At 39.7% G+C, this 15,131-nt stretch overlaps 1 long non-coding RNA gene across 1 annotated transcript; it reads left to right on the top strand.

Moving 5' to 3' along the window:
* Positions 1-627: 627 nt before the first annotated feature.
* LOC140518931 (uncharacterized) lies at positions 628-14,798 on the top strand. The gene is made up of 3 exons (XR_011972050.1): positions 628-782; positions 12,560-12,728; positions 13,326-14,798. It is a non-coding gene; the product is annotated as an uncharacterized lncRNA (long non-coding RNA).
* The last annotated feature ends 333 nt before the right edge of the window (positions 14,799-15,131 follow it).

Below are 15,131 nucleotides of genomic sequence, written 5' to 3'. Positions count from 1 at the left end.
CCCTTTCCTGGGGTTCCCAATGTCCTCTTAGATGTCGGCCACTTCTTGTTTTTAATATTTGCGTTTTCCACATGGAAAGGGCTAAGAGCAAGGAAGGGCACTGATTCCAGAAAATTTTTACTAGTGATATTTATTTATGTTCATTCTTTTATTCCTTCCACAAGCATTTATTAATTGCCTAGTGTATTCCTGGCATTGTGATGGGTAAAGTAGGATAAAAATGAAAGTCTGCTTTTAAGGAGTTTATTTTCTATTGTAATGGAAAAGAAGTGAGAGAATGGTATAAATTCATTAATAAATACAAAATATAGACAAGAAAATTCAGTCATTATCCCAGGGAGTGGGAAGGAAAAAGGAACCAGCAACCAAGGAGGTCAAAAGAGACTTCTTATAAGAAGTGTCACTTGTGATGAGCCCTGAATGGAGTTAGCAATTCTGTAATGTAGAGATGAGGAGGGAGAGAATTCTAGGCATAAGGAACAAACTGTGCAAATGCACGGAGAAGGGAAAGTCCTGTACAGAGAACAGAAAGTAGATGAGTTTGGTTGGAACATAAAGTGTGTGGAGGACAATAAGATGAAATAAGGCTGGAGAGGTCAGCTGGGAAAAGACTGAAGAACACTGGAGACAGTGGGGAGCTGACAGAGGAGCTCTCATCAGCAGAATGACGTGGCTAGACCCGTGATTTAGGAACTGACAGTTATTTAGAGAACAGATTAGAGAAAGAAGAGATCTGAGATGTGGGGACCCATTAGGTCTCTTCTGCTTTTGCAGTAGCCCAGGTAAGAGGTGATGAGGGAATGTGGTAGTCTGAGTAGAGAGAAGGGTATGAATTCAAGAGATGTAGAGGCAAAGTCCACAGGACTTAGCAGCTGATGAGATATGGATGAAAGAGAAAAATACACTAAGAATAACTCCTAGATGGCAAACCTGGCTGACTATAAAGAGAGTGGCGCCTTCAGCAAGAATAAGGAAGTTAGGGAGAGAATCTGGTATTTTGGTTTTGTTTTGGTTTGGTTTTTTGGTGGCTTTTTTGTTTTGTTTTGTTTTGACTTGGTTCAGTTTTTAGCTTTTTTGCATTCTTAGACTTCCTTCTTGCCTGAGGTCTTCCCATGCTGGAGATGCCTCTGTCCTAAGTCCTTTTCTCAGGATTGGTAAGTCCCTGCCTCAGACAACCATTTCCTAAGGGAACACAGTCATTCTCACTTCACTCCAGCTCAATTCATTTTCTGGATTTCTCCAGCTTCTTACCAACCACCTTGGCCCTGTAAGTAACCTAACTGACCCCCCCTCCCCCAAATTCTCTTTCCAACTCCCTTTTGTGTGTTATCCTCTCCATTATAATATAAACTCCTTCAGGGTAGGGTCTATCTTATTCGCTTGTGTTTACATCTCCAAAGTCTAGCACAGTACCTGGTACATAGTAAGCACTTAATAATCTATCCATCTGTCTATCTATCTATCTATCTATCTATCTATCTATCTATCTATCTATCTATCTATCCATTCATTTATCTAAACCTCACAGAATCCTAGAGCTGGAAAGAATTTCAGAGATCATCTAATCCAGGGATGTCAAGCTTAAAGAAAAACAGTGGTCACTAAACTATACATAAGGTTCCCTACCAGCTGCATATTGACTTAGAAAACCACATATTATCTATAGTCTCTAGTATTTTTATTTTGTTCAATATTTCCCAGTTACGTTTTAATCTGGTACAACTGCAGTCAGGATTGGTGCAGGCTATGGTACAGCCAGTAGGCAAGTTTAACACCTCTGCTCTTGCTTACCCCCCACCTAGACAAGAATCCTCAGTCTAGCATCCCAGACAAGTGATCATCCACCTTGGCTTGAAGGCTTCTTTTGACCATCTTGAGTCCCTATGTAAAATGGGGATACTTGTATTTATACTGCCTCCTTCAGAAAAGGTTATTGTGAAGGAAGCACTTTGCAAAGTCTAAAGTAGCAGAAAGATATGAACTGACATCACTTCTATAACCTGAGTTTAGGCCTCACTGACCCAAGTCAACTTCCCAGGGCATACTTCTTTTATTTTAAGGGCAAAGACAAATGCGAACTCTTGAGAAGTATATGAAAAAGAAAAAAAAAAAACCAATCTACTTAGTCTCAGACCAGGGAGTCCTAAATTTCCTAAAATATGTGATTAAGCTACAATTTGTCTAGAAAATATAACTTGTGGTCCAGATTGTCTCTGTAGAGAAAGAATGGAAAAGGGAAAGATAAAAATGCATCATGGAATTGGATAGGGAACAGATCAGAAAGGACATATCCCTGAGCTCAGAAAACCAAAAAGCTTGGGAGTGAGGACTGTTTTCCTTTGGACACGATTTGGAGTTTCCCCTTTTCCTATTTTTAAATTTCTCTGGGCCTTGAGAACAGAACCTGTCTTTGCTATTGCCCCAGGAACTGCCATAGTAATTGGCACATAGCAAATGCTTAATAAATACTTTTTCATTCACCCATATTACTTCCTAATCACTCAGCCCACTAATTCTCCTCTTCTTCATTATGCAAATGTAAGTGCCTTAGTTATTTCCATTGCCTTCAAAATCAGAAAAATTCAACCCACCAAAAGTTACCACCAAAGTTCACAAGGGAAAACCTCATTGCTTACACATATACCTTCCTTTTGAAGAGGTGGCAACTGAGATCCAGGGAAGAGAAGGTCCATAGATAGAGTTAATGACAGAGTCAGAGCTAGAACCTAGGTCTCCTAAAGCCCAGACCAAGTGTCCTCTCGCTGGTATAATGCTACCTTCCCACCTATTGCTCCACCATTGTCAGAAGCATAAAGTAGGGCACAAAAGGAATGGCTCCTAACTCAAGGAGAAAAGGTAGGTAAAGGAAATGTCCAGTGTCTGCTATGCTACTAGAAAAGTAGACCTAGGTAAGTTCAATGGTGACTATCCAAGGGGCAACATGGTGCTAGATTACAGAGGGATACAGCACTAAGAGGAGAGTTAGAGACTTGAAAGTGATCAATATCTACCATGCACAATCCCTACTATGCCTCCTACTCATCATTGTGCCTGGATATGCACCACCCCACTTAAGTAGGCCAATGCCAATTTAGAAATGGCTGAATGTACTATCGTAGAGTACATTTAACTAGAAGTTAAGCAGCAGTAGACTAGACAACCAATCCATTCTTGTGGTGGATGGGTAAAGCCCTAGGCAGAAACAAGTTGACAGTCTCTGTAGGTCCCAGTCAGCCCTGAATAACATAGGCACCATAGTTCCGTTTTCAATAGACAAATTTCCAGACACAATCTTGTATCCTACTCCTCACATGACCATTATTACGATTATTCAGAATGCACTTTCACAACTAAGTTTATAGCCCACTGAGTATTGGTACTAAGTAAGGAATTCTACAGAAGTCATATGGAAGAAATCCAACAAATTTGGCAGTTACCAAGAACGACAGTTACTACATAGGGAGTTCCTCCTTAAAGGCTTCAGCTTCATTGCTCCTGATTTTTTTTTATATGATTACCATGATTATTTCTCAAAGTTACTTCCTTTCTCTGGGCCTCATTTGCCTATCTATAAATTGAAGGGGTTGGATTTGATGATGTCCAAGCACTTTTCTGCCTCTAATATTCTATGATTTTAACCTACTTTCTTTTCAACTATCTATAATGCAGGGACTTGTTCACAAAGTATTATGTCCATATATTTCCCCAGGTAAACTATAAGTTCATTAAGAGTGGAACTCTTTGACTTTGCTAAAGTGATATGAAGAGGGCTGGGTATAAAGTTGGTATACAGCAAAGACTTGTTGAAAGGAAATGTCTTCTCAATTGCTATCTGTATTGCCTCCCAGAGAAAGCTCAAATTCCTCTCAATTCAAGGTTTTCTACAACGTGATCATCAGTTCACCTACCCAGCCTTGTCTTGTATTTTGTGTACTTTTTGTGCACTTTTTTTTTGAGTGCACCATTTTGTGCAGTTGATACACCAACTGAACTAGACAACTCTCTACCCTCTGAATATGCCCAACATTTCTATGCATTTGACTATGTTGTTCTTAGGCCTGGAATCCCCTCCCTTCCTATCATCTAACAAATTCTTATCCATTCCTTAAATCTCAAATGTCACTGAGTCTCCAAAGACTTCCCTGACCTCCTAAGCCATTGTAGTCACCTATGGGTGGCCAGACTAGTACCTTCCAGGCAGTTCCAAGTGGTCAAAGAGGTGAAGAAAAGATAGAGGAGTATGGGAAACTCTGAAGTGATTTAATTATCTCTAAGTGACCTATTGCCCTTTATTTCTTCCCTCTCCATTCTTCTCATTGTTCACTATTTGTACTTCTCTGAAATGCCTATCTTGAAATGTTATGTGTTATAACTATCTGAGTTTGCATCAGCCTCTTCCTGGACTATAAGCCCAATGAGGGCAGGGATCATAACTTATCTAAACCTTGTATGGAGTTCAGTGTCCTGTATACCAAAGATGCTTAACATCATTTGCATTTGTCATATTATATTAAAATTATTTTCCAGAAGGATCTTCTCACAGCCCTCATTCACATTGGCTACTCTTGTATTAACCCCCCACCATCTTTCCCCTCTACCTTCATCTGCAATGGACCCCTCATTACCAGAAACTTCCAGTGCATCATGTAATAACATAAAACTGTTTTCTCTTTTCAAAAAACTGAAATGCTCCAAAGATGTAAAGGGTGGATTGCGCTTGTGTGGCTATAATCTTAGAAAACATCTGCTACATTTGTGTGGCAAATGAAGTCTCTTTAGAATACAGCCTTTGATTTTGGTAAAAGACAAATCAGGCCACGTGTTTTTGTTCTGAATGCTTCTCATCACAGGAGGAAATTTTCTGCAGCTTAGAGTCTGAATGTATGAAAAAATGGATTTTTTTTAAACAAAGAGTTTTTGCTTAAGAATCAACAAGACTCCTAAAAGTGATGAAACTGGTTCTCTGTTCCTGTCCCCCTCCCTTCTTTTCTCATCTTTCTTCAGATATTTTAAAGGGGCTTTCCCTAAAGCCAAGGGGTCACCTCAGTTACCATTTTAAGACCTGAGGCCTGGAAGCTCTCAGAGCCTCCAAGCCCAGAGCCAGAACCTGTCATGACTCCTGTTGTCCAGTACCTTCATATCAAGCTTCTCAAAGATTGTGAGGCTGCTTCTTTTCAAACATCCCCAAACAAAACTGATATGAGGAGACCTGTCCCCAGGAGCCAAGTCCTCTTCATTCCAATTGGTTCCCCTTATAGGAGGAATGCAGGACATTGTGGCTAGTTTCTTGAATCAGCAAAAGTCACTTTTTATAAGAGAGATCATCACCAAGGTCATTCTGGAGTAATGAATTTTATGGAATAAGTAAACAAGTCAGTAAACATTTATTAAGGACCTACTTATGCTTATAGAAATTACTGCATTTAAATTTGTATCTGTTCTCTTTCAACAATTATACATAAGATCTTCCTGTATCTCCATCATAAACCAGGGTACACACTCATAGTCCAGTAGAAAGGACACTCCTCTGGAGTCAGAGGATCTCCATTCAAATCTCACCTTAACACTTACAACCGATGTGACTTTGGACAAGTTACTTGGCCTCTCCGGGCATCAGTTTCTTCACCTGTGGAGAGAGTTGGACTAGATGGCTTCTTAGCTCCCTATGAACCTAAGACCCCAATGTAAAGTTATAATAATGTCCCATAAATATAATCTAGACCAAGAATGATTAACCTGGGATTCATGGACACTCAAGGAGTTAACAGATAGATTTCAGCAGGTCTGGGATTTTAAAAAAATATTTTGATGACTGTATTTCAATGTAACATATCATTTGTATTTTACTTTATGTATTTAAAAACATTAGGGCAGGTAGGTGGCACAATGGATATTGTCAGGCCTGAAATTAGGAAGATTCATCTTCCTGAGTTCAAATCTGGCCTCAAACACTTACTAACTGTGTGACCTTGGGCAAGTCACTTAACCTTGTTTGCCTCAGTTTCCTCATGTGTAAAATGAGTTAGAGGAAATAGCAAATCACTCCAGTGTCCTTGTCCCTCACAAAAACTCAAATGTAGTCCCAAAGAGTTGGAAATGACTGAACAACTAAACAACAAGATTAAAAATATTATTCTGAGAAAGGGCCCATAGGATTCACCTATGAACTGCCAAAGGGAACTGTGTCACAAAAAGAAATGTAAAACTGCTTATTTAGACCTTCATTGTACGATTTTACATTTCTATGGTGTTATAAGGTTTACACAGTACTTCACACAGCAATCAGTCACCAGCATTTATTGAACCCTTACTGAATGCCAGGCACCATGCTATACACTGGGGGTACAAAAACAAAAATGAAATAGGCCCTGCTTTCAGGGAGCTTTTATGCCCATTGGGAGACAATTTGTACATCTACAAAAGCCCTAGGGCTTACAGGCTATCGGTATTAGCATCCCCATGATAGATGTGAAAATTAAGGCATGGAGAGGTTAATCGACTTGTCCACCACAGTCATACAACTAAGTGTCTGAGGCAGGAACCAAACCCAGAACTTCCTGATTACAACTCCAGGACTCTGTCTTCTATGACCCCCAGGATTTCTATGTCTAACCCAAGTCTTCTGACTTTTTCCAATAGATGATTTTGCCTTTTTCAATGTATTCCTTCCCCTTCTAACTCTTCCAGATTCACTCACAAAGCAGGCCCTTGAATTATTTGGGCTTGTTCTGCTGCCCTTCCAGATGTGGCCACCACAGGGAACCTAACTCAGATTCAAATCAAGGGTGTATGATCTCATTCTTACATTTCATAAACCCTGAGAACAAAGCACAAACTCCACAAGAGAGCGTGGCAGCTTTGTCAGATCCATAATGGTATCTATGGAGTTGGCCCCACACATGGAATCTCAGTCATGGTCAGACCAGGACACTGAGAGGCCCATTTCTCCTACTTTCCACTTGAGTAACTTTAGAAAAGCCCTTAAAATTCTCAGCAGCTAAATGGTGCAGTGGATAGAACACTGGTTCTGGAGTCATGAAGGCTTGATTTCAAATGTAGCATCAGATACTTCCTAGCTGTGTGATCTTGGGCAAGTGACTTAAATTTCTGTTTGCCTCAGTTTCCTCATCTGTAAAATAGGGATAATAACACCCACCTCCCAGGGCTATGGTGATGATCAAATGAGATTTGATAGCTTAGTACAGTGCCTGGCACATAGCATTTAAAAATTAGTTATTATCATTCTTCTATGGACCCATTTTCATCATCTGTAAAATAAAGTAAGTCAGACTAGATTGGTGGGGTCAAACTCAAATAGAAATGAGAACCATTAAATCACGCACAAAAATCCCTACCTTCCTCATACTGACTTCACTTTAAAATGTAATGTTATCTATGCTTTATTTATTATTATTATTAATATATTATATAATTAATATAATATTAATATTTAAATATTTCCCAAATTCATTTAATCTGGTTAGAATCACACTTGGGACTGTTGTGGGTCACATGTGGCCTGCCCACATGTTGTCTGCCCTGTATTTGACACCTCTGAACTAGAAGATCTTGAAAGTGCCTTCTCACTCTAAATCCTATGATCCCATGATGGTACCACCCACACTGCCCTCAGCCCTGGCTCTCACAAAGGAACTGAAAGAAGGCAAAACCCAACAGCCCAAACCTTAGCCTTTCCCATTGAAGTCTGTCTGCATCTCTCCCTTCTAATGAAAAGAAGTGAAAAGTCTATTCAATCAACCAATAAACATTTTATTAAGGGCATACTATGTTCCAGGCACTGAGGCTAAGTACTGTGGATACAAAGACAAAATCAAAATATTCTTTGTCCTGAAGGAGCTTACCTTCTAAGAGAGGAGACAATATGTACATATAGGAGTACACTCGGAAGAGAGATCAAATGAACCTAAGGCAACGCCTACGCTGATGAATGAATAATGGAACTGGTAAATAAGGTGGAGAGGGTTGAGTTAATAAAGACTATGTAAAAGGTAGCACCTGAGCCATGTCCTAAGGGTAACTAGAGATTCCAAGAGGAAAAGATGAGGAGGGAATGCCTTATAGTCTTAGGAATAGCTTGGGCAAAGCCATAAAAACACGTTAGACACCCACTTTTTCTAAATATCCATATGACCACCCCTGTGAGTATTTTATATTTCTCTAACTCTGCAAGTGTGTCTAGATAGTCACCAAGTGGATAAAATCAATTCAATTAAATAACCAGTATAATTTGAGAAGGGAAGTGTGATCAGTCAAATTAGTAACAATAGAATTGACTACTTGCCCAAATTCAGTCACTTGTTCATTTATTCATTCATACAACAAACATTTATTAAGCACCTACTGCATGCACAGCACTGTGTTAGGGATTAAGAGAGAGACAAAGTTTATGTATAACACAGTCTTACAGGAAGATGTAATACAAACACGGTCATATACTGGTACTCTCGATCTCTAGTAGCAAGACTGATAAATTCCAGGAATTTATGGGAAGTGGTAAAAGGGGGAAGAAAGGGGTAGGGAAGAAAGAAACTGGGAACTTCTGGGACTCTCAAAAAAAGAAGTGATTTCACCATCTCTAAATGAATGAATGAAGGAAACATTTATTAGATACTTACTATGCGCAAAGCACTGGACTAAGTGCTGGAGACACAAATAGAACAAGTCCCTATTTGCAGTGAATCTCCATTCTAATGAGAGAGACAATAACATGGAAAATGTCAGCTGCAAGGCAAATGGAAATGTCCCACAGTCCTTAGGGTGAAGCAGCAAGCAGATAGCAGTGACTCTTCTTTCATGCCATTTCCACTGATAAAATCCTATCAGTTTCTGATGTTGAACAAAAGTGTTAAGGACTTTGGGGACAAGAACTTTCTTTTCTGGGTTTTCATTAGATGTGGTGGCAGCACCTGCAGGACACATTTCCAGGCTACCTCTCCACAGGGATTGCTTTCCAGAATAATGCCTGAGAGCACTGGACTGGAAGAACTACTATTCCAAAAGTTCTTGGGTTCAGGTCCTGGGCTGTCATTCTCTGCATCCAAGGGGAGATGGTGGTGAAGGTGATGGAAGTGGTCCTACTTGCCTGGTGCATGCTGCCTCCTTTCTCTCCCTCATGATGCCTCCCCTCCCCTCCCTACCCCATCCCCTCTTTGACTAGGCTACTATGCCTGCCCTTGTAGTGGCAATTGGTTAGGAATTGGTGAAAGGAACGGGAACAAACATTTGTTAAGAACCTATTACACACCAGGCATTGTGCTAAGTGCTTTACAAAGAATATCTTTTGATCATCACAATGACCCTGGGATGTAGGTGCTGTTACTAGTCCCATTTGAGGAAACCAGAGGTTAAGTGACTTGCCCAAGGTCACATAGCTAGTAAGTGACTGAGGCCAGATTTGAACTCAAGTCTTCCTGACTCCAGGTCCAGCACACCATCCACTGCACCCCACCTAACTGGTGCTGTTGGCTGACTGTCCACAGAAGTTGCTACTCCAATAATGGTTGTGAGGGCTGGGCTAGAACATACAGCATTAACTTCCTGGAGGGAGGTGAGGAGGGAAAAAAAAATCATCAAAGCCAATAAGAAGGAATTTATGAGTTATAGGGAAAAAAATATAGTTGCTAGCTGTTGGATTCTTTAAAGGAGGATTCCATCCTATAAACTTGTGGGAAACCTGGCATTTTCAGGGAAGTGCACATTTCCAGACCCAGGCTCCAAGACTGGCAAGAGGGACTGCAGTTGGTAATAGTTTGACAGCCCATTTCAAATTGGCAGTTCATTCAATCCCCTTAGCAGTAAGAGCCAACAGTCCAGGGTATGTTTTTTCCTGAATGGACCAGATCTAAATATCATTCTCTGATAAACATTCTCATAGAAAATGGCAGACAAGTATGACACAACAGTGAGAGTCCTGGGCTGGGGGAATTTTTAGCTTCTTTAGTGCCATGGACTCTGTGGCAGTCTACAGAAGTCTATGGAACCAGTCTCAGAAGAATGCTTTTAAAGGCTTAAATTGAAGACATGGGATTACGAAGGAAACCAATTATACTGAAATACAATTACATATACATATATAGAATATATATACACACACATACAAGCTCATGTGTATGTATATACATACATGTATATATGTACACATATATATGTGTATTATATATTATGTATAATATATAGTATGTGACATTAATACATAATGCAAACATGTAATTAACATATAAATTATATACAATATATTTTGATATGTGTGTTTATATACATGTGCATACATATATGTGTCCATGTATGTGCATATACCATACCCTAATCATAGATGGGCCACTAACTTTCAATTAAGTACAATACCTCTTCTCTTTGGGTCTCAATTATCCCTTTGTAAAAGGTTGGGCTAAACTACTTGATCTTTAATGTTCATTCCAACTCTACCTTTCCATTCTTTCATGAAATTAATTCTAAAATTCTGATCTAGTTTCATGTTGTTGTTGTAAGCAGCATTTCTTGATGGAGAAATGTAATGGTTTTTAAACCAGCCAGCCAACTCTCCAAAAGAATATGTGCCCTCTGTCTCTGGTAGTGGATTAAATCAGAGGAAAGCCAACTAGTTACCACCTAGTTACCAAACCCATCTTCCATATTGGTGAAGACACTTCAAAACTGGGGGTTGAGAGAGGGCCTCTAGGTTAATTTCTTGTGAGAAGGAAGTAGACAGGTGAAACAAAGTTTTAAAAATTTAAGACTCCAAAAAGAAAATTTTTCTGCTCCTGTAACAATCAGTGACCTGCAGTAATTCATGCTGATTTATACTAGACAGCTAGATGTTACAGTAGATAGAGGCTTGGTCTTAGAATTCGGGATACCTGAGTTCAAATCCTGCCTTACCTACTTCCTAGGTTTGCTAACCTTGGACATGTCATTTCTCAGTCTCAGTTTCCTCATTTGTTAAATGGGGATAATAAGCGCACCCACCTCCTAAGACTGTTGTAAGAACTTAACAAAATAATGTATATAAAGCGCTTAGCAAAGCTTAAAACATCTTATAAATAAAATGGCTATTAGCACATCACTTCTTGCAGGAAGCCTTCCCTGGAATCTCCCGATTTAGGACCTTTCCTCTGAGACCTCTCCCAGCACTTTGTTTCCACCTTTCCACGGTATTTGTGGAATCACAGACCTAGTGCTGAAAGGAGACTCAACAGCCATCTAGTCCACCTCCCACATTTGAAAATAATCTAACTGAGGCCCAGGATTAGGCCCAAGATCACGTAAGCAATATAATCCACAGAGACCAGACTTGAACTTCCAGGTCCTTTCTTTCCGCTGTGCTGTGCTGCATATTATGCTCATGGTTTTGTGTCCTTTCTCCCAAACGCAATGAACTCCTTAAACTCATGCGCAAAGCCAAGGACTTTCCTCGGTCTCACTAGCAGCACCCAGTATAAGACTCGGTACACCACTGTTGTCATCATAGAGAATGGAGAGATACATGGGCCTTTACCTCACACACAGGGCTGGGCCTTCAGGTTCTGGGCTCTGTCCCACTCACGGTTGGAGGTCAGGGCATTTGGAAACTTTATTACCGAAGCATTCTTGCTGTTGGAACCAGGAATTTGTCAAGCTATCAAAGATAAATTGATCCTGATTTCCCCACTGCCCCTGTTGAATTGAACAAATTCCATTTATTGTCTTCAAGGACCGCTTGCCAGTAATTTCCTGCTCTGTGTTTTCCTCTTGAGAACTTTGACATAATCAGCCCCAGCCTGCAGCTTCATAATCACATTGGCCTGCCCCTGCCTCTCTCTCCTTTTCCAAGAGCATATTCTTTTTTTTAACTGCATCCCAAAGGCCGAGGGGAGAAGATGTGCCATTCTCTTTGTGAACTTCCCTTTCTATTAATAAAAATATCAATAATAGCTAACATTTATATAATGCTCACTACATGCCAGGCACTGTACTAACTACTTTACAAATATTATTTTCGTTTTATCCTCACAATAACTCCTGGAGGTGGATACTATTATTTTATAGATGAGAAAACTGAGACAGAGAGAGGTTAAGCAATTTGCTGAGGGTCACATAGCTAGTGAATATCTGAGGTCACATTTGAACTTAGAACTTCCTGACTGGCACCCTATCTACTGTGCTACCATTTAATATGCTAAGCTTATTTCTACATGTGCAGGAGAAATGGAGAATTTGGTGTGAATTGTCTGGATAATTGACCTCTATTTCTCACTTCATTGAGCATTGCAGACTCTAAATGGGCTAGTATTATAACACTAAAGTTTGTTAACTTGGAGGGGATAGAAAATTCTCACACTGTCAACCTATCAGTCAAACATGTAGAACAGACTTGAACACACAATAGGTATCTATTCAATGAAACAGAATTCTCAGTGGGATATCACTGAGTTTCCTCGAAGGGATCTCCTCTATAAGGCTCAGTGCTCCCAATGTGTCCAAGAAGCTACACTGACTTTAATATTTCTAAAGATCTCTAATATCATTAATGTACATAATCACTTCCCCCCATCTCCATCAGGGCAAATTCCTCCATACACTTAGGCATGACTCTGGAGAAAAACGTAGTGGAGACCTGTGGAGTGGAAAGAGCCACGTCTTAGGGTGTGGAAGGGGCAAGTCTGGAAAAGAGGCTATCTGTCTGATGCCAAAACAGCCATTCATCCCAGGGAAGACATCAATCAAACCAGGTATTTGGCAGCATGTGAACCCCAAAGAGGTTCCTGGAATTTTCACTTTTCAATTGGCGTTTATGCCAATGGTCTCTGCTTGGTTCATCTAACCACAAACTGCTATGTAGGGCAAGTCAGTTTGGCAGTGGAAGCTGGCATAACAAGGTACACACCTATCAACCAATGAAAGGCAGCATTACATGATGTCCTGAACACTGGAAGCCCCCATGGGTCTCTTTAGCTCTTCTCAGGCCCCAACCCAGAGAGCCAACATTCCCCACGAGCACAGAAGGAGGGAGGAAAAGGAAAGGAGGAGAGAGAAAGATGGACAGAGAGAGAGAGAGAGAGAGAGAAAGAGAGAGAGAGAGAGAGAGAGAGATGTGAAGAGCTAAGCAGAGAGAAAAAGTAAAAGACAATGAGACAAAGAGTCAGAGGAAGAAATGGAGATAGGAGAAATTTAAGAGACTGGGGAGAGAGATGGGGAAGAGACAGAGAGATAAGAGAAGACAGAGAGACAAAGGAAGAGCCAGAGAGACAAGCAGAACTTTCCTAACCCAGGTTTTATAACTTGGCTTCATTCAAAGACATCTGATTCTGTCATTCTCCACTCTGTAGGTTCCTGGATGTTGACAAAGCCAAACAGTTTCTGTGGTTGCGATTACTCTGCATCGTGGAACCATCTCCAATGTCTCATTAAGTGAAAAACATGTGAATACAACCACATACAATACCAGTTACACCCGCGCTGCACGGCGTCTCTGCCTGAAAGCAGATGTTATGGAATCTGCCCAAGTCAAATAAACAAAAGAAGATTACCTCCATAATGACCTAAAAATGAGCTATTTGTTCTCAAAGATGGATTCCTAAATAACTTCTGCCCCCCTGAAATGAGGCTAAAACCAAAGGGATGCCTATGCTACCTGGAACTAGGGCACCAGAACTGTCAATATTGATTTATTCACATTTATTATAATAACAAGATTGGGCTTGAGCTACTGGGTAATAGGATCCTCCCTCTTTTTTTTCTTTTTTAGACTATAAGGTTTATTAAATCATTTTAGTAAATTTAGTACATTTTCAAGATGTTGCAATTAATGACATTTTCCAAACATGGAATTTTTAGGGATTGCATATATCTGTTATTCCAAGGAGCCAGGTCCCTGCTCACTGCTCTCGCCCCTCTCTCCCTGACCTTAGCAACACTGTAACCACCACAGTTGTTTTTATCTTTGCTCCCCCAATATCTTGCTAGCAGTCACTACTAGGGGCTACGGCTGGTAATGGTTTCATGGCTTCTTTCAGTGACATAAAACACTAAGCATATGTTGGATATGATAGTGGAGTCCATGTAGCATGCAGTATGATCTACTTTTTCATGGAATTGACTAGTGGTCTAGTTAGATTAATGGGATCATATTATTTAATTAAATTAGAAAGATATAGAATATAATTTCCCATTTATAGCAGGGACTGTTGTTTTCATCTTGGCACATCTAATTGCTAGAGTAGGACTTTGCAAACAGTAGACACAACAGAGGTTTATTGAATTAAATTGAAAAGATCTCAGAGAGCATGAAGAGACAGTTCTCAACCTATTTTGTCCCTCGAGCGGTCAGATCCTTTCTCAGAAAAATGTTTTTAAAAATTAAATGACAAATTTTAGAGCCTATTGACATGTAAAATGTCATTTTTCCCATTGAAATACAAAAACCTCTTAAAATCTATACAAATTGCTTAGAGGTCTGTGAAGCCCATGCTAAGGATCCTGATCTCTGTCAGCCTCCTCATTTTATAGTTGAGGAAACTGGGGCCCTGAGAAGCAAATAGCAGAGTCAGCCTGATTCCTCATCTAAATCTATCACTATATAGTTATAGAACCCATAAAGACATAGCTATGACTAGAATGAAGAAGGAATAAATGAACAAATGAATGAATGAATGAATAAAAAGCATTTATTAAATTCTTACTGTTTGCCAAGCACGATATTAGGTACGGGAGATCCAGAAAGCAAGATGATTTCTGTTCTTGAGAAAATCACATTCTAATAAAAAAAGATTATATATGTGTATATGTATATATGTATGCAGCCTCCCTTTATTAGAATGTGATATATATTTGATATATGTGTGTCCACATATACATATATTTTTATTTATATGTGCATATAGATGTTATTTATATATGTTATATATATATACACATACATGTATAGATATACCTTTATCTATCTATATGTCTATAAAAATACACACATACATATATGCATGCATCTAGGTGATGTGGTGGATAGAGCACTGAGCATGGAGTCAGGAAAACCTGAGCTTAAATCCTCTCAGATTCTTACTAGTTGTGTATCATTGGGCAAGTCACTTAACCCTATTTGCCTCAGTTTCCTCATCTGTAAAATGAATTGGAAAAGG

Source organism: Notamacropus eugenii, chromosome 1 (assembly GCF_028372415.1).
Source record: "Notamacropus eugenii isolate mMacEug1 chromosome 1, mMacEug1.pri_v2, whole genome shotgun sequence".
NCBI lineage: Eukaryota > Metazoa > Chordata > Mammalia > Diprotodontia > Macropodidae > Notamacropus > Notamacropus eugenii.
The sequence above is the reverse complement of the archived record's forward strand: the minus strand, read 5'-3'. Positions and strand labels throughout refer to the sequence as shown.